The 19,576-nt window shown below is 37.0% G+C and overlaps 1 long non-coding RNA gene across 1 annotated transcript in view; it reads right to left on the bottom strand.

The window, feature by feature from the left end:
- The window catches only part of LOC146398663 (uncharacterized), a 177,891-nt gene that overhangs the window by 81,278 nt on the left and 77,037 nt on the right, over window positions 1-19,576 (bottom strand). The window contains exon 2 of the long non-coding RNA XR_014820090.1: window positions 2,144-2,337. This is a non-coding gene — a long non-coding RNA (uncharacterized LOC146398663). The remainder of the gene's footprint in view (window positions 1-2,143; window positions 2,338-19,576) is intronic.

Raw genomic sequence — 19,576 nt, forward strand, 5'->3', positions numbered from 1 at the left:
GAAAAATGGCACCAATAGACTTGCTCAAGGCAACATAGCCACAAACCTTCCATTTGTAAGAAACAAAGTATTTGTGAAGTGCAATAAAACTGGGTATGCTCACACTGTAAAAAACACACACATAACATTTTACAGCCAAAACATACATGTTTACACTTGATAAAAGTAACAGTTTAACTTTTCTAATATTTTCATAAGATCAATTGTGAAATATATATATACCATTTCAGAGTCAATATCCTCACTTTTTGTTGTTGTTGTTTACAGATACTATAGAATAAATTAAATAAAAGGAATTTTTTTTTAGGTCCACACCCAAGGCATATGGAAGTTTCCAGGCTAGGGGTGGAATCAGAGCTGCAGCTGCCGGCCTACACCACAGCCACAGCAACACAGGATCTGAGTTGCATCTGCAACCTACGCCACAACTCAAGGCAACACAGGATCCTTAATCCACTGAGCGGGGCCAGGGATTAAACCCATGTCCTCATGGATACTAGTCAGGTTCATTACCACTGAGCCACAACCAGGAACTTCCTTTTTTTTTTTGAAGGAAATTTCTTGACCTAAGAAGTCTCAGAGGTCCCATTTATAGCTCAGCAAGTTAAGAATCTGACTAATATCCATGAGGATACGGGTCTGATCCCTGGCCTCGCTCAGTGGTTTAAGGATCTAGCATTGCCACAAGCTGGGGCATAGGTCATATATGTTGCTGGGATCTGGTGTTGCTGTGGCTGTTGCATAGGCTGGCAGGTGCAGCTCTCATTTGAACTCTAACCTATGAATTTCCATAGCCACAGGTGTGGCCCTAAAAAGAAAAAAGAAGTCTCAAATTTTATGTTTTGACATAAACTGTGTGCAATCAACTGAAGAGCATTTTTTCTTAAATGTCTAGTTATTCCTAATTCACAGATATATTTTACAAGATAAAAAATCATAAGGCCTTGCATAACACTATGTATATCTTACTTCCCATGTGTATGGTCAGGCCACCCAAGATGTCTGTTCTCTTGCTCTATGTACATCCTCTGCTCAATCAGTATCTGCTTCCCCTACACCCCACTCACATGTTTTATCTTCCTAAATACTTGCCCCACACCCTAGCTAATGACTAGTCTAGCTATAGATCAGAACTCTCACTGTAATAGTTTATCAAAGGGGTGATAAGGGGCATGCCTGGCTGCTGGTTTCCTGGTAACCCACAAGCCAACCAGACTTCAGTTCCACCTATAACTTGTAATCTTCCTTTCCCCCCAGGAGCAAAGTCTGCCACTACATCTGTCTTCTGCTACACACAGTGGAGTGTTGCTCCAGGACCTTGCTTCAGCTATGTAAGATCCCTCTCTTCACTAAACCATTGGTGTCTCTATTTCTGATTCAGCTTTTTCTTCCATCTTGAAGCTAGGCAAGACAGGCCTTGTAATCCTGTGGAGTGCAGCCCAGCACCATTTCTAGGATGCAAACTCACTATTCTCTTCAGTCCTTGCTAGTGAAGCATACATTTTTACTAGTATAACAAACAATAGTCTACAAACCTGAAAATTCCTAAATTTTAGGTTCCAGAATCTGTTTTAAAGATACTTTCTTCATATAATAATATGTTTTCTTTGCCATAGTAAAAATGATTTTTTACAGCTATAAGTTGTTAGGATGAACCTAAAATCTGCCTAATGAAGTTCTTATATACAGAAACAACATTTACATCTGCATATATGATACTTAATGATCATTTTAACAAACAATTCCAATTTTCTCCCTGAAGCGAAACAAAGAATTGCAAAAATAACAAGACAAAAACTATTTGGTATGCTGTTCCACATTTTTACTGGCTCTTGAAATGCAGTACATTTAGTTTATGACTCAAAATAGAAATCCCTGATGATTGTTTTGCAAAGCTGTCCTACTGGATATTTGTCATGATACTAACACAATGTTAACCCTTCAACAGAGACAATTCCTAATTAGTTCTTCGACTATCCTAGTGCAGTGAGTTGACTAGGATCTCCCCCAAAATTCATGGCCACACAGAACCTCAGTTTGTGATCTTTTTTAGAAATATTTGCACATGTAGTTGATTAATAGTCTCCAGATTAAATCATCCTGAATGTACGGTGAAGTTCAATCCAATAATTTGTATCCTTACCAGTAGAAGAGCAAACAGAGGTTGACTGAGGGAAGAAGGCTCTATGAAGATGGAGGCAGAAACTGGAGTTAGGCTGCCACAGCCAAGGAATGCCTGAGGTCAAATGAACCTGAAGAAGGCAAGGAAGAACTCTTCGCCAGGACTTCAGAGGGGATCTGGCTGACACCTTGATTTCAGACTTCGAGGCTCCCAATCTGTAAGAACACAAATTTTTGTTGTTTTAAACCATCCAGTTTGCTACGCTTTGCTATGGCAGCCCTCGGAAACTACTACACCTGGTACTGATGGCTTTGAAGGGTAACCTCACAAGCGACACTCTGGAGAGTTGTTTTATTGGTGTTACTGTAGAGATTTACCCAGCCTGTGTCTAACAGACAGGGGAACCAGTCATGGACGAAGAGAAAACAGCCTGCCAGTAGATGTCTGAACTAATAACAGTGGGACAGAAAAACAAGATATGGAATTTGCAACCATATAGTCAATCATGAATATTCATAAAATAAATATTTCTAAGAACCTATATGCCAGGCAATGTGCTGGATATAAAGAATAGAACAGACATAAAAAATAAACAAAACCAAAATTACTCTCTGCTCTTAAGGTGCCTTCAATCTCTTCTTTAAAAAAATAATGTGAATTTCATCCATGGTATTAGCTGCTATGAAAACAGTAAGCACAAGGTGTTATTAGAATATATTAAAGTCTATAATTCCACCCGGAACAATGGTTCCCAACTTCAGCTTACACTGATATCTCCTAGGAAGCTTTACAAAAAAGCATAAGCTTGTTCTCCTTCCTAAGAGCTGAAATTTAACCAGTCTGATTTTTGTTTACTGACTGCTTTTCTTTTTTTTTTTTTTTTTTTGTTTTGGTTTTGGTTTTGGTTTTGTTTTTTTGAAGTCTCCCTAATTGCTTTAACTGACAATGGAACTCTGACAGTGAAGTGCTGGCTTTCAGGACTAATGCATGGTAATAAGGCGAAAAAACAGATGCTGTTCCTTCACAGTACAAAACAGACTCCTGACTTCACTGTATACCACCAGCTAATGGCTACTCCCACAGAGAACTTAGTTACTGATCTGGACAAGGAGCCTGGGAATTCAGATGAACCTGATTCAAATTCCAGCCTGCTTTTGGTGGGAAGCATATGACTTTCCAGCATCATTCAGTATCTGGGAGAAGAGGCCTGTTTTTTTTTTTCAGTCATCCTGGGTCTTGGCTTTAATTCTCTCAGTTTATTAACTTTTTACCATCCTTGACATAAGTTATGTGGTCACAGATTTACCACCTATCTTCAACCTTCCCACAAAACATTTTTGTGGGAAAAAGAGTTTTTGAAAGATTTTGTGCCTCCTTTGCCTCTGTTTTTCTTTCACACACGTGTGTACACAGACACGCACACACAAAGAACAACCATTCGTTACAAAATTTTATTAGGAAATCAATTTAAAGGAAATATTAAATAGCATGTGCCAAGTATTGAGTGATAATTTACAAAAGGATCCCGGCTATCACAGATATATCTGTTCCAAAACTTACTGAGATTTTTTTATTGAGTATGAAAATTTTCATTATCGTTTTCATTAAACTCATTAGCTCCTTGAATGAAATGTACCTGCTTCTATGTTGAACTTCAAATAATTTCTCTTAAATAAACTTAACTAAAGGACTGATCTTGGAACTGATCAAGAGTTCTTTTATGGGCCTGCCTCATCTTCAATATTAGCTCAGACTCAGTTTATAAGCTTGTCGACTAAAAATATGCACAACCTGAAAGTTGAGAGTTAAATTTTATTGGGGGCAAAATTAGGACTTAAGCCCATGAGACAGCATCTCAGGTAGCCTGGAGAGAGCTAGGATATACAAGTTTTTGCAACTAAGGGAAGGTAGTAAGAACAAAAGATTTACAGATAACCGGATTTGCAGAAAACTAGATGTAAAGGTTTGCGCTTACTGAAATCACTCCTTTGATATGCACCTCAGCTGTGGGCCTGCCTTTGTTTCTTTCCTGAGCTCCCTCAGGGCTCACTGGCCCACCCTTGGGAGGGGCTGTTCTCACAGAGGACCAGGACAGTTTTTGTTTTCTCCATTTAACTATGGCCCTGGAGGCAGTATTTCCGATAGCTCTCAAGTCCTGCCCCAAAGAGGAAAGGGGAAATATGCAGATATAAGTTGTACTGGTGAACAGGGAGGTGCAGGCAGCCATGCACACATTTTACAGAAGTTTGCAGCTGGTCTCATGAAGGCTACTACCTGTCACAAACGTCAGTCATCAAGAAGGATTTTTGGTGTTTTTCCAGATATGAGAAGATGCAAGAATTGGGCTCAAAAAATCTCTGAAAAATATCTAACTATCCGAAGACCTGTTCTTCAGCTTTTCCCAGAGTACAGCCTGCCTCACTCCTGTTCTCCACTCTAGGGGTTGCTATAAGTGTGCAGCTGCGGTGACTCTTAATTTAATCCCTGTAGAGGCAGATGGCAAGTGCCAAACTCCAGTTCACAAGCTTGTGAATATCCTTTCAGTTTACAACGTCGAAGATCCAAAGGCTTAACAGGAGAAAATGTTCTTGTATCATTTATGTCTGTTTCCAATTCATCCCTCCACTTTTCCAGAGGCCAAACAAATGAACTAGTTGTGCTAGCATTTGCCATCTGATTTCACTTTTCAGGCTAGCTTTTCCTGTTTTCTCCAGAATATGTCACATCACCACATCACCATATCACCGGCTTCCCTCTGAAGTGACTACACCATGTACTATACATTCTTCTTAAAGTTTCCTTCTTACGATATTCTTCTGTGTCTCATATGACCAGCATACAGTTAGCATTTCACAAACATTAGTTCCTTGCTCCCTTCCTCTGGCCAAATCAGAAAATTCTAGGGATTGGTAAAACAATTTTTTTAGAAGTAAATTAACATCAAAATTATTTATGAAATTGAGAACCAGAACTATTTAGACTCAATGCTGGAGAGGGAAAAATGTCCCTGTAGGGGTTCTGAATGAAGTATGTAGGTAAGTATTATAAATTGTTTTGAAGGAAGGAAATCATCAGTGATATTGTCAAAGTAAATCAGGTGTGAGTTAATGAGTACCAGGTCCAGGTTGAAGGAAGTGAAAATAAAGGAGAATGTTTGACACTGAAAGTTGCTTGGAAGTAGCAAAAGTGATCGAATGCCCTGCCAGAGTCAAATATAATTCAACATTTTGAAATTAGGAACAACTGGCACACCACTAACGTCAAGGTCAGACATCAGAAATGGGAAGAATAGTGAGTTTTAAGAGCTCTTACAAAATTAGTGTCAATATTCCTAAGGCAGTGGTGAGGCATTTAAGTACACACCTCTCGAGATAATTGTATGCATGAACGAGGCTGAATGTGAGCTGAACGAGGCTCTTCCATGCATTGTGGTTAAAATTATATGAATGTATGGATTTCCAGTTGCGGCTCAGTGGGTTAAAAATACCACTAGTATCTATGAGGATCAATCCTTGACCTCATTCAGTGGATTAAGGATCTGGCATTGCCACAAGCTGTGGTGTAGGTCACAGAGGCAGTTCAGATCTGGCAGGGCTGTGGCTGTAACCAACAGCTGCAGTGGCAGCTGCAAGTTGACCCCTAGGCTGGGCACTTCCATATGCCACAGATGCAGGCCTAAAAAGAAAAAAGAAAAAATGTATGTGAATGTAGCATATTAATTTTCAATGGAATATATGGACATCAACTTCCTGTAGCACCTAAGAGTAGATGGTTAGAACCAAAATGGAAGGTAAAGGAGGAGCACGTTTGAGGGAAAAAAATGAAAAAAAAAAAAAAAAAAAAGGTAAAGTTCTACATCAAATGTTCTAAATTCCAGAAGGAGAAAAGGAAAAGAGATGAGTGGAGAATCTCTGACCAAGGGGGTTGTTCTTCAAAGAGCAATCAAAACATCCAGAGTAGACTCTGTAGGTGTTAAAAGGAGTGAGTAGGAAGAAAATGGACAACAATCCCACAGCTTCTCTAAAAACGACATGTTAAATAGAAAACAAGCTACATTAGAGAAAACAGTGGAATAAAACAGATGCATTTTCACTGTTGCTCGACACATGGAATTCTTGAAGGTCTGTTGAGCTGAGCAAGGCACAGTTACAGGGATTGTCCATTTCTCTATTTATGAAAAGGCATTGATAATATCTGGGTTCCTTATATCCACTATCATTCCAGAATAATGGAAAAATATAATTCGATAAATAAATGATATGAGAGCCCTGTATAATGGCATAGAATGTTATTAATAAACCCATGATTAGCTACATTATTAAGAATTAGGTGTACTATAATAGTTAGGCTTTGGAGGTATCTCAGTCCAAGACACCATCAGTTCTCTCCTGGATGACTCAAGTTCCTATTAACTGTTCTCATGCTTCTCTGCCCATCTGCAATTTAATCTCAGCAGAGTAGCCAGGGTGATCTTTTTAAAGCATAATTTGGATAGTGTTATGCCTCTGCTCAAACTTTCTAAAAGTTCCACATTTTACCCAAAGTCAAAAATGAGTTGCAGTATCTGACGTCATCACCTCACTCTCTAATTCTAACCACACTAGCCCTCAGGCTACTCCTCTACCATGTCAGAAAGGTCCCTATCTTAGACCTGGAAGGAATGCTGCTCTCTAGGTATCTGCCTCCCACATTCCACACAAGTCTTGCCCTATCAGCTTCTCACTGAATCCTACCCTAGGCACCATATTTAAAGCACCAGCTCTCCATATCCCAAATCCTGGTACTCTCAAGCCCTTTCTTTCAACATAACTCTATCAGTTTTTGGAAAGTATCTATCCTCATCTAAAATATTATATAATGTATTATCTTTACGATTATTATTTGTTTCTATATCTTTATCTGATTTCCTTAATTCCACGAGAATAGAAATCTCTTTTTTTTACCAGTGCACCTGTTTCAGAGTTTCTGGCCCACTAATTCATGTTCACTAAATATTGGCTGAGTGTAGTCTTTGAACTGCTAGCGTACAGCAGTTTATTCTAATACGGAGAGTCCTTTATCCCCATTTCCCCTCACCCTCCAGTGTTAAAAGTGAAGGCATACTTCATTTTATTGTGCTTCAGAGGTACCATATTTTTTACAAATGGAAAGTTTGTGGCCACCCTATGTTATCAGATGGTGGTCAGCATCTTTTAGCACTAAAGTGTTTTTTAATTAGAGCATATACATTGTTTATTGTAGCTATAATGCCACTGAAACTTAATAGACAACAATATAGTGTAATATGCTATATTTTATATTCACCAGGAGACCAAAAAAATCTGTATGATTAACTTTATTGTTCCATTTGTTTTATGTGGTAGTCTCAAACCAAATGTGAAATACCTCTGAGCTGTGCATGTAACAGAAAGAACTGGGTTAGCTGAAGAAGATTGGACAGGAAGTAACTCTCCCTTGGTTAACACTTTATATGGTGGTTATTTGTCACTTTTGTTTCTATTTTCAGCATCCATTTGTTCATGAACCATGGAGGTAAGACGTAATTCTAAAGGTAGGTGTATAATCCCACCATATGGAGAGAACTTTCTAGAAAATGAAGGTAACACAAAGACAGGAACAAGCTCAGAGGCTGAAAGAGGTACGTGCAGTTTCTTAATAATATTCTTTTAATGTCTGAGTGGGACTTTTCTGTATTATTATTATTATTATTATTATTATTATTATTTTGCTTTTTAGGACTGCACCTGCAGCATGTGGAAATTCTCAGGCTAGGGGTGGGATCAGAGCTACAGCCACTGGCCTATGCACAGCAATAGCAACGTGGGATCCGAGCGATGTCTGTGACCTACACCACAGCCCATCACCACGTCAGATCCTTAACCCACTGAGCAAGGCCAGGGATTGAACCTGCATCCTCATGGATCCTAGTTGGGTTCATTAACTGTTGAGCCACGAAGGGAACTCCCGGGACTTTGCTGTATTTTAATCCAACTCTTTTCAAACCACTTAAACAAATAAATTCACATTCTTCCACTTATAACAATTAATTTGTGTTTCTGGCTATTACAGCAAAAAATCTCTAACTCTGTGGAAAGTAGGGAAGTTTTATGATTATGGCTCTGTTGCTGGGGGTCTTTTGGGGGTTTTTTTTTGGCCACACCTGTGGCATGTGGAAGTTCCCAGGCCAAGGATGGAACCTGTGCCATAGCAGCAACCCAAGCTGCTGCAGTGACCACTCTATATCCTTAACCCACTGAGCCACAAGGAAACTCAGATATTTATTTCATAGAAGCTCAGATAGTCATGATGTGTCTAGAAAATTTATTTTTCTGATTTTTACTTGTGAAAAATCATCTCTTATTGATTCCATGTTCTCTGTACCTTTTGGGATGACCCAAAGAGCTCATTAAAATAATTTTATACACTGTTTAGGTCTTTCAAAATCAAAACTTCTTGATCTGGAACATTTTCAAGCTCAGGTTTCTAAACTCATTTACATCTCTTTGATTACCCATCAGCTTTTTCTGATCATTTTCACTTAGAAAACTCAGCTCATTCACTCATTTTTCATCTCTAAACAGGCCACCGTTTTCTGGTACTCTAAAAGGTCTGCTTTATTTTCCCCCTTGACTTTGACTCTTTTTAAATTCACATGTTGTTTGCTCTGAAGTAACATGATCAAATCTCAACTTCTCATTTTCTAAATTGTGGAGGAGCTTTTTCTACAAATTCATATTACACTAAATCTCATGCTTGCCTTCTCATTTATCTCAGATTTCCTTTTAGCTCCCAATCCATTTCATGATCCAGTTGAAAATGCCTATCTCTCTGAAACAGAGAGAGAGATGTGCAATCTCATTTAATTTCACTGCCTGTTCATCCACCCCTTTGCACAATGTTACAGCTATTGCTTATACAAGAACATTTTCTGCCACCTTGTAATGATTACTTTCAGTGTCTTCTATTTTATCAGCATCCTGTTAATATAAAACCGTTTTTTTCTGTTTTTTTTTTTTTCTTAAATCCCCCCTACAGTTTTCCTTTATTTTTCTACTGTTTATTTATTTTATTTTATTTTTGCTTTTTAAGGCCACACCTGAGACGTGTGGAACTTCCCTGGCTAGGGGTTGAACCAGAGCTATAGCTGCCAGCCTATGCCACAGCCACAGCAACATGGGATCCGAGCTGCTTCTACACCACAGCTCATGGCAACACCAGATCCTTAACCCACTGAGCGAGGCCAGGGATTGGACCCACATCCTCATGAATACTAGTCAGGCTCGTTTCTGCTAAGCCACAGCTGGAGCTCTGATAGTTTTCTTTTAAATTAAAAAACTGAATAAAATGCAAATGTTCTATAATTTCTACAATTTAATTTATACAATAATATTGATGTCTATGTGCATTTTAAATAAAAATTTACACTATTCTCTTTTATGATTCTCCACATTAACTACTAACCAAAGTTTTGTTTTCACACCTTAATCAATATTACTCCTGTGCTTTTGTCTTAGTCTTTGGTAATTCTAATTGCATTAATTCACAAGGTACTCAGCATGTCTAGAAACTGCTATCGCTTGCTACCATAGCTTTACAAATACATTGCCTTTTGTATATTCATTTTCTATAGAATATGTTCAGATTATAGATGGTTCTAAAGTAAAAAAGAGAGAGTTAGGCAGCATCATTATGAAATTGTTACAAACTTAAATGTATATGTATATTTATAAATAGATTGGTGGTAACAAAGCATAATTTTTTCTTTTTTTTTTTTATTTTTAGAGCTATACCTGTGGCATATGGGAGTTACCAGGCCAGGGGTCAAATCGGAGCTGCAGCTGCCAGCCTATACCACAGCCACAGCAACGCCAGATTGGAGCCTCATGCACAACCCACACAGCAGCTCTTGGCAATGCCGGATCTTTTAACTCTCTGAGTGAGGCCAGGGATGGAACCTGCATCCTTGTGGACACTAGTCAGGCTCTCAACCTGCTGAGCCTGATGATAGGAGAGTGATGATGATTATAATGATAGTGACAGTGATGGTGAAGCAATGACTGTGATTATGTAATTGTTCACATATTGAAATGGCAGATTTTCTTGTTTAAATTAAAAAACAACATATAATCTACATCAAGCCCTCATTTTTCTCCCTTGTGAGAGAATCTTGTCCTTCCTCTCCTTCACCTTCACTAAATAATTACTAACAATTGTTCAAAAATTAAAGAGAATTGTATTTCTAAATGTTTTAGAGCTATTTAGGAAGTTAATGAGTACAGCTTTTATATAGTTCTCTGGTCCCATTTTATAATTTAATTGCAACTCTCTGTTATTCAGCAGTAATCATTTAAAATTTGAAATGTCAATGTCACTGGCATTAAAAATATGTTTTATCTATGGAACAGAATTCAAAATATATCCTGGCTCACAAAAGTAGAAATAAAAATAAAAATGTGGTCCACAGGAAATCTCCAGTAGTGATAGGTAATTTAGCCATAATTTCAGTTGTTTTCTTAATTTATCTAATATACTTACCTAGAAAAATAGTTGGCAGAATATGTATCTTCTGTAAAGCAGGGAATTGAATCTTTTGTTTTGAGGTACAATTTGTCTAAATGAGAGACCATCTGTTCAAATTGAATGAAATATAATCTGGCAAATAGGGGAAGCCTTTGAATCATCATGTTGTGCATTAACATAGCAATAGGTTTAAGTTCAAGTTCAAATCCAAGAATAGTGGTATGTGTGCAATTTTCATTATAACTGTGAGGGATATTGGTTTATGTTAAATGCTATCTATTTGGTCTTATGTGATGTCTCATTCTTGCTATTTGTGAGTCTTGTTAAACAGGAAACAGCAAGATTAAATTAGCAATAGGGTTATATATTAGAACATCTTTCATGTTTAGCTATGTACTTACTGAAGAAATCCTCATTTTTTTTGCTGTTAGTGGCTTTTGTTTCATTTTCGGTTTTGTTTTCTGGTCAAAAATAGAACTGCAAATATGAAGGTTGAAAGAGCATATTGATCAAGACATTCTTACGTTCCCCTCAGTCTGATTATACCTGAGCCAGATTCTTTCTGACTATAGGCCCCGACATCATTTTCCTGGAGCTCTTAATCTAGAAAACTTCCAATAATAAATTCTTTCTCTGCCCCTTTTTGAGAGATAAATCTCCCAGCCTCTTGCCAGGTTTATAAGCCAAGAATGTCTTTCTCCTGGATCTGAGAACTATCTCTTTGAATGTAATCATCAACAAAGAGAGCACCATATCTCCCCGTCTTTGTGGGAGGGGAGGAGCCCAACTTCCATGTGTACTTTATTAGGGAACACAAAGGACATAAATGGAGTTTTCCTGTGGGGGCAACCTCAGACTGCTGATTGCTGGACCACTGAAGAAATTCCTATCAAGTTGCAACCCATCTTAACACCTAGGAGGATAATTGTAAGACAATCTGATGGATGATGATAAAATGGAAAGCTGAAATTGCTTTAAGGGCAAAATCCATGTTGTTCATGTTGAATAAATAGAAAGTTAAAATAATAAGTGATACATGTAGTGGAAATTGCAAGAACAATGATAAACCAATAGATTAGATATTTTAGGGCTTTACATGTGCTATTTAATATCAAGTGCAACAGTCATAACTTTATCAGCAATATCAGAAATCTACTCCTTAGTCTGCTACAGAAAACGTGCATTCACAATCTATTTGTATGTGCTTTCTTTTTTAAACCTAATTTTCAGTAGATAAGAACATTAAATAGTGAAGCTAATCTCTGTATTTTATACTTCTGTTTGGCTAAAACCTGGCAAGCCGACTTAATTTATTTAAAAAAAAACTTGTTAAAATGTCATATTATGACACCTGTCTGGTCATATTTGGGTAAACCTACTATTGTAAACAGTGTCTTGCTGATTCAGTTACATTTTTTATCAAAAGGATTGTCATATCAAGGCTTTTGGGCAAACAATATGAGTAATATCACTTAATTTGTTTTCACTTTTCCTTGGGAACATCATCATAATAATCTGAGTTGCTTTTGTTTCAGATTTATAAGTATTTCAATGACAGCCTGAAATCAAATGAATCACCACATTGTTTTATACAATTTTCGTAATTTTCACTTTAATAGAATAGTCTGTTTTCTCTTATCATTAGCTATAGTGTAAAAGTTCCTTGCCATTTACTATTTATTTATCTATTTTTAATTTGTTTTCCTTTTTTTTTTTTTGGCCACATCCACAGTATATGGAAGTTCCCAGGCTAGGGATCAATTTGGGCTGTAGCAACCAGCCTATGCCACAGCCATAGCAATGCCGGATCCGAACTACATCTGTGACCTACACCACAGCTCACAGCAACACCAAATCCTTAACCCACTGAGTGAGTCCAGGGATTGAACTCACATCCTTATGGATCCTAGTCGGGTTTTTTAACTGCTGAGCCATGAAGGCAACTCCTATCTTCTTATTTTTAATATGTTAAATATTGGTGATTAAAATACAGTGATAATTCTGATTTTCACATATAATTTAAACAAAGAAATTAAAAAAAACAATTTCAAAAATGTAGGCAATAAATTATGTAGTGTTAGTCTCGTCAATAGAAATAAATTCAGTGAAAAGTCTTAATATGACTGCTGTAAAGGTCAATAATACTTGGTAGAATAAGTTATCTTGTGTGTATTAAAATTCTAATGACTTTAAATTTATTTTTATTTTTAATGACTATTAAAGTATAACAAAAATAAGTATAAATTGTAAGTGTACAGTTCAATTAATTTTTATATGGTTAATTCAGCTTCATAACTAACATCCAAATCTAGAAGCAGAACATTATTAATATCCCAAAGTCATTCTTTATGCTCCATTCCAATTATAAAACCTCTATCCTTCACTCCACCACTCTATATCAATTTTACCTTTATTTTAACTTAATGGAAATGGAATCTAAAGTGTAAATTCTGGAGTTCCCACCACGGCGCAGCAGAAACGAATCTGACTATGAACCATGAGGTTGCGGGTTTGATCCCTGGCCTCACTCAGTGGGTTAAGGATCCAGCATTGCGGTGAGCTGTGGTGTAGGTTGCTGTGGCTCTGGTGTAGGCCAGCAGCTGTAGCTCTGATTAGACCCCTAGCCTGGAAATCTCCATGTGCCACAGGTGCGGCCCTGAAAAAGACAAAAAAAGACAAAAAAATAAAGTGTAAATTCTTTGGTATCTGGCCTACTTTGCTCCATATTATTTTTGGGAATTTATTCTATGTTGATTTTTATAGACTTTATTCACTTAATCTCATTGTGTGATAGTATAGTGTGTATAGTGGTATACACACTATACCAATTCTAGAGTAAATAGGTGTATTGTGTTGTTGCAACATTTGAATATTGTTTATAGAGTTGTGTTGAATATTTTGAATATATCTTTCATTTAATACATGTTAAACAGATACCAAGGGATAGAAGTTCTGGATCAAACTACATCTGTATATTCTGCTTCATAAGATATTACCAAATAGTTCCTTAACTGATTGCAATAATTCATGCCAGTTGTTCCACATGCTTAATAATACTTGCTATTTTCTGACTTTTTCTTCATATTCATTATGGTGGGTGTGTAGTGGCAGCATCTTGTGATTTGAGTTTAAATTTATCTGATAAATATTAAGTTGCTAGGTTTCCATATGTTTATTGGTCATTTCAGAACCCACCTTTATGAAGTGCCTAAGGTTTTTGTCTATCTTTCTGTTAGCCTATCTGCTTTTTTCTAATTGATTCATTTTCATAGATGCCAGTGTTCTGGTGAAATTCCCTATTTTCCCTTTATTTTCTGTAACACATTTTTCCAAGCTATTTTAAAATCCTTGTTGGCTAATTCCAATATGTGGATCACTGCAGATTGGAGTTTACTGTTTTTCTCTTTACTTGGTCATATGGTTTGGATGTGCTTAGTAATTGTGTTTTAGTGATAGATACTGTGTTTTTAAAAGTCTCCAGATGATGTTAACTTCCTTGGGTGATGATTAAGACTTTCCTCTGCTATGCAAAGAAAATGGAGGCTGGTTATCTTAACCCATGTAGGACTGTGCTCGGTCCACACAGAGAAAGCCAAAGAGAAGATGTCAACACCTGATTTAGGCTTGATCACCTAGAATTTTTAAAACACCAGTCCAGCATCTAGGACCCCTCCCCTGATCAATACCTGACTTAAATTTTCTCACAAGATTGAGAGCATTAGCCTGATTTTAGAAGTCAGCTTAGATTTTTAGGTTCTATTCCCGTAAAATCCTAGGATTGGAACATGCCCTGCATGCTTGAGCCCACGTTCCCACCAAAAGCTGTCTGTCCACTGCCAATAGTATTCTGCCAATACAAAGGTCCAGTTCTTGGACACCTGTTCAGAATTAGAAAGAGCAAAGTCTGCCAGAATAAAAGTGGCTACACATGTTTGTTTGCCTCTTTGAAGGTCTTTATCTCTAGAGTTTTAGTCCCTCTAGATATCACTGCCACACTGCAGATATCTGACCCCTTCAAAGAAATGACTTCTCTTTTTTTTTTTTTTTCTGGGTTTTCTAGTTTTCTTTGGTTGGAATGATAGCCTGATGCAAACTACTTCATCTTGCAGAGAAGCAGAAACTCTTAATTACAGTACACTTTAAAAAAATCTATAGTATATTTATATTCATGTGTATTCATATGTGCATATAGATAAACATGAATTTTAAATGTCTTATACTGGAGTTCCCTGGTGGTCTATTGGTTAAGGATCCAGCATTGTCACTGATGTGGTATGGTTGGATCCCTGCCCCTAACACTTCATCATGCCATGGTGCAGCCAAAACTACTGTCTCGGACTAATTAAAATTACATTTAAACCTAATATTGGGGCTTTGAAATCTTAAGAATACGGAGAAAAAAGGTGGACATGTGTAGTACAGATGCTCTAATTAGAGTTTTTCCATGTACAAATTTGAAATAAGTGTATAATCTATATTAAATGAATACCAGTTATGTGGCATGCACTCATGTAGGTTCTGCCTGACATGTGCAAAAGGCCAGTGGACATTCTTTATATTAGAATCTTTCATAATCCCATAGGTGATTTTTAATTCTGGGAATAGATATGAATTCAAAAGAAAAAAGATAAAAATTATTTGGTTTATCCTAGTTTGGGAACAAAACCAGAAGAAAATAGAATCAAAGTTAAATCCTAAAAGCAAACCGAAATAGGAATATAGGTGAAGTGGAGAGAGAGGGAAAAATAATAAGCCCATATGAGACAATAGATCAACTATTTTTTAAAAAGGAAGGAAAAAGCTGTCCTTAATCTTCTATGATGTTAAATAAACTTTATGAGGTTCTAATGATGGATTTTCATACTGACTTGAAATTAGCAATAAACAAGCATCTTTGATTTTTTTTCATTCTGCATTTTAAAGTTCAATTTTATCTTTTATTTTCATGCACCTTTGTTTTTTTCTGATACAGTTCTCCGCCTTTCCTAGGTTTTATTTATTTTCAAAAATTATAACATTCTTGCGAGTTCCTGTTGTGGCACAGTGGGAATGAATCTGACTAGTATCCGTGAGGTTGTGGCTTTGATCCCTGGCTCCATTCAGTGGGTTGGGGATCCAGCCTCGCCGTGGGTTGTAGTGTAGGTCACAGACAGCTCCAGCTGCTGGGGCTGTGGTATAGGCCAACAGGATAGGATTCAACCCTTAGCCTGGGAATTTCCATATGCTGCTGGTGCGGCCCTAAGAAAAAAAACTTATAATATTCTTTGGATTCATGTACTGCTTATCTCTTCTGGCTGTTCATTAATAAAGATATTATTCAACACTATGAAGTATTTTGGCCTATAGGGCAAGTTAAATGTCCTACTTTCTCTTACAAATTGCAATCTATACAATTCTCACAATGTATTTGATTTTTCCACAGTCACCATTTGATAGTTTCCCTAAATGAATACTACCTACATATTTATAGCAAGCTTTAGTCTGTGTAAGAGTTAGAAACAAAATTCCTTGATCTGCCTAATAAGAATGTTCCCAGTCAAATGTTCAAGCATATTACCTTTGCTTTATAATCCATCAGTGATTTCTTTCTACCTGTTAAAGTAAACATTAAGGAACAAACTTAACCTAAAATCATATATTTGAAAGAAGGTCTATTCAGCAGTTTAATTCACCTATATTAAAATTTGTAATATCTGTTTGCTCAAACTTAATTGAAGTTTGAACATTAATGTTATATTGTGAAGTTATATAACCAAAATATAACTATTTAAAATATACCTGATTTTAGTAGACTGTTTTTTCGTAAATGCATTTTAATATTAATATTTTGCTATTATTATTATTGTTATTTTACTCATTATTTGATGTTGATGAATAGGCATACCTCAGATATATTGTGGATTCAGTTTCAAACAACCACAATGAAGCAAATAATGCAATAAAGCAAGTCAGACAAATTTCTTTTGTTTCCTAGTGTGTAGAAAAGTTATGTTTACATTATAAGCTAGTCTTTTAAGTGTGCAATATCATTATATCTATGAAAATTATGTACATACCTTAATTTAAAAATATTTTATTGCTAAAAAATGCTAACCATCATCTGAGCCTTAAGCAAGTCATAATCTTTTTGCCAGTGGAATTTTTGAAATGTTGTGAGAATTACCAAAATATGACAGAAAGACACAAAGTGAATAAATGCTACTGGAAAAATGGCACCAATAGACTTGCTCAAGGCAACATAGCCACAAACCTTCCATTTGTAAGAAACAAAGTATTTGTGAAGTGCAATAAAACTGGGTATGCTCACACTGTAAAAAACACACACATAACATTTTACAGCCAAAACATACATGTTTACACTTGATAAAAGTAACAGTTTAACTTTTCTAATATTTTCATAAGATCAATTGTGAAATATATATATACCATTTCAGAGTCAATATCCTCACTTTTTGTTGTTGTTGTTTACAGATACTATAGAATAAATTAAATAAAAGGAATTTTTTTTTAGGTCCACACCCAAGGCATATGGAAGTTTCCAGGCTAGGGGTGGAATCAGAGCTGCAGCTGCCGGCCTACACCACAGCCACAGCAACACAGGATCTGAGTTGCATCTGCAACCTACGCCACAACTCAAGGCAACACAGGATCCTTAATCCACTGAGCGGGGCCAGGGATTAAACCCATGTCCTCATGGATACTAGTCAGGTTCATTACCACTGAGCCACAACCAGGAACTTCCTTTTTTTTTTTGAAGGAAATTTCTTGACCTAAGAAGTCTCAGAGGTCCCATTTATAGCTCAGCAAGTTAAGAATCTGACTAATATCCATGAGGATACGGGTCTGATCCCTGGCCTCGCTCAGTGGTTTAAGGATCTAGCATTGCCACAAGCTGGGGCATAGGTCATATATGTTGCTGGGATCTGGTGTTGCTGTGGCTGTTGCATAGGCTGGCAGGTGCAGCTCTCATTTGAACTCTAACCTATGAATTTCCATAGCCACAGGTGTGGCCCTAAAAAGAAAAAAGAAGTCTCAAATTTTATGTTTTGACATAAACTGTGTGCAATCAACTGAAGAGCATTTTTTCTTAAATGTCTAGTTATTCCTAATTCACAGATATATTTTACAAGATAAAAAATCATAAGGCCTTGCATAACACTATGTATATCTTACTTCCCATGTGTATGGTCAGGCCACCCAAGATGTCTGTTCTCTTGCTCTATGTACATCCTCTGCTCAATCAGTATCTGCTTCCCCTACACCCCACTCACATGTTTTATCTTCCTAAATACTTGCCCCACACCCTAGCTAATGACTAGTCTAGCTATAGATCAGAACTCTCACTGTAATAGTTTATCAAAGGGGTGATAAGGGGCATGCCTGGCTGCTGGTTTCCTGGTAACCCACAAGCCAACCAGACTTCAGTTCCACCTATAACTTGTAATCTTCCTTTCCCCCCAGGAGCAAAGTCTGCCACTACATCTGTCTTCTGCTACACACAGTGGAGTGTTGCTCCAGGACCTTGCTTCAGCTATGTAAGATCCCTCTCTTCACTAAACCATTGGTGTCTCTATTTCTGATTCAGCTTTTTCTTCCATCTTGAAGCTAGGCAAGACAGGCCTTGTAATCCTGTGGAGTGCAGCCCAGCACCATTTCTAGGATGCAAACTCACTATTCTCTTCAGTCCTTGCTAGTGAAGCATACATTTTTACTAGTATAACAAACAATAGTCTACAAACCTGAAAATTCCTAAATTTTAGGTTCCAGAATCTGTTTTAAAGATACTTTCTTCATATAATAATATGTTTTCTTTGCCATAGTAAAAATGATTTTTTACAGCTATAAGTTGTTAGGATGAACCTAAAATCTGCCTAATGAAGTTCTTATATACAGAAACAACATTTACATCTGCATATATGATACTTAATGATCATTTTAACAAACAATTCCAATTTTCTCCCTGAAGCGAAACAAAGAATTGCAAAAATAACAAGACAAAAACTATTTGGTATGCTGTTCCACATTTTTACTGGCTCTTGAAATGCAGTACATTTAGTTTATGACTCAAAATAGAAATCCCTGATGATTGTTTTGCAAAGCTGTCCTACTGGATATTTGTCATGATACTAACACAATGTTAACCCTTCAACAGAGACAATTCCTAATTAGTTCTTCGACTATCCTAGTGCAGTGAGTTGACTAGGATCTCCCCCAAAATTCATGGCCACACAGAACCTCAGTTTGTGATCTTTTTTAGAAATATTTGCACATGTAGTTGATTAATAGTCTCCAGATTAAATCATCCTGAATGTACGGTGAAGTTCAATCCAATAATTTGTATCCTTACCAGTAGAAGAGCAAACAGAGGTTGACTGAGGGAAGAAGGCTCTATGAAGATGGAGGCAGAAACTGGAGTTAGGCTGCCACAGCCAAGGAATGCCTGAGGTCAAATGAACCTGAAGAAGGCAAGGAAGAACTCTTCGCCAGGACTTCAGAGGGGATCTGGCTGACACCTTGATTTCAGACTTCGAGGCTCCCAATCTGTAAGAACACAAATTTTTGTTGTTTTAAACCATCCAGTTTGCTACGCTTTGCTATGGCAGCCCTCGGAAACTACTACACCTGGTACTGATGGCTTTGAAGGGTAACCTCACAAGCGACACTCTGGAGAGTTGTTTTATTGGTGTTACTGTAGAGATTTACCCAGCCTGTGTCTAACAGACAGGGGAACCAGTCATGGACGAAGAGAAAACAGCCTGCCAGTAGATGTCTGAACTAATAACAGTGGGACAGAAAAACAAGATATGGAATTTGCAACCATATAGTCAATCATGAATATTCATAAAATAAATATTTCTAAGAACCTATATGCCAGGCAATGTGCTGGATATAAAGAATAGAACAGACATAAAAAATAAACAAAACCAAAATTAC

This window comes from Sus scrofa, chromosome 11 (assembly GCF_054392235.1).
Source record: "Sus scrofa isolate SSC_HxYL_T2T_F1_AM1 chromosome 11, Sscrofa_HxYL_maternal_Yorkshire_Landrace_v2.0, whole genome shotgun sequence".
Lineage (NCBI taxonomy): Eukaryota > Metazoa > Chordata > Mammalia > Artiodactyla > Suidae > Sus > Sus scrofa.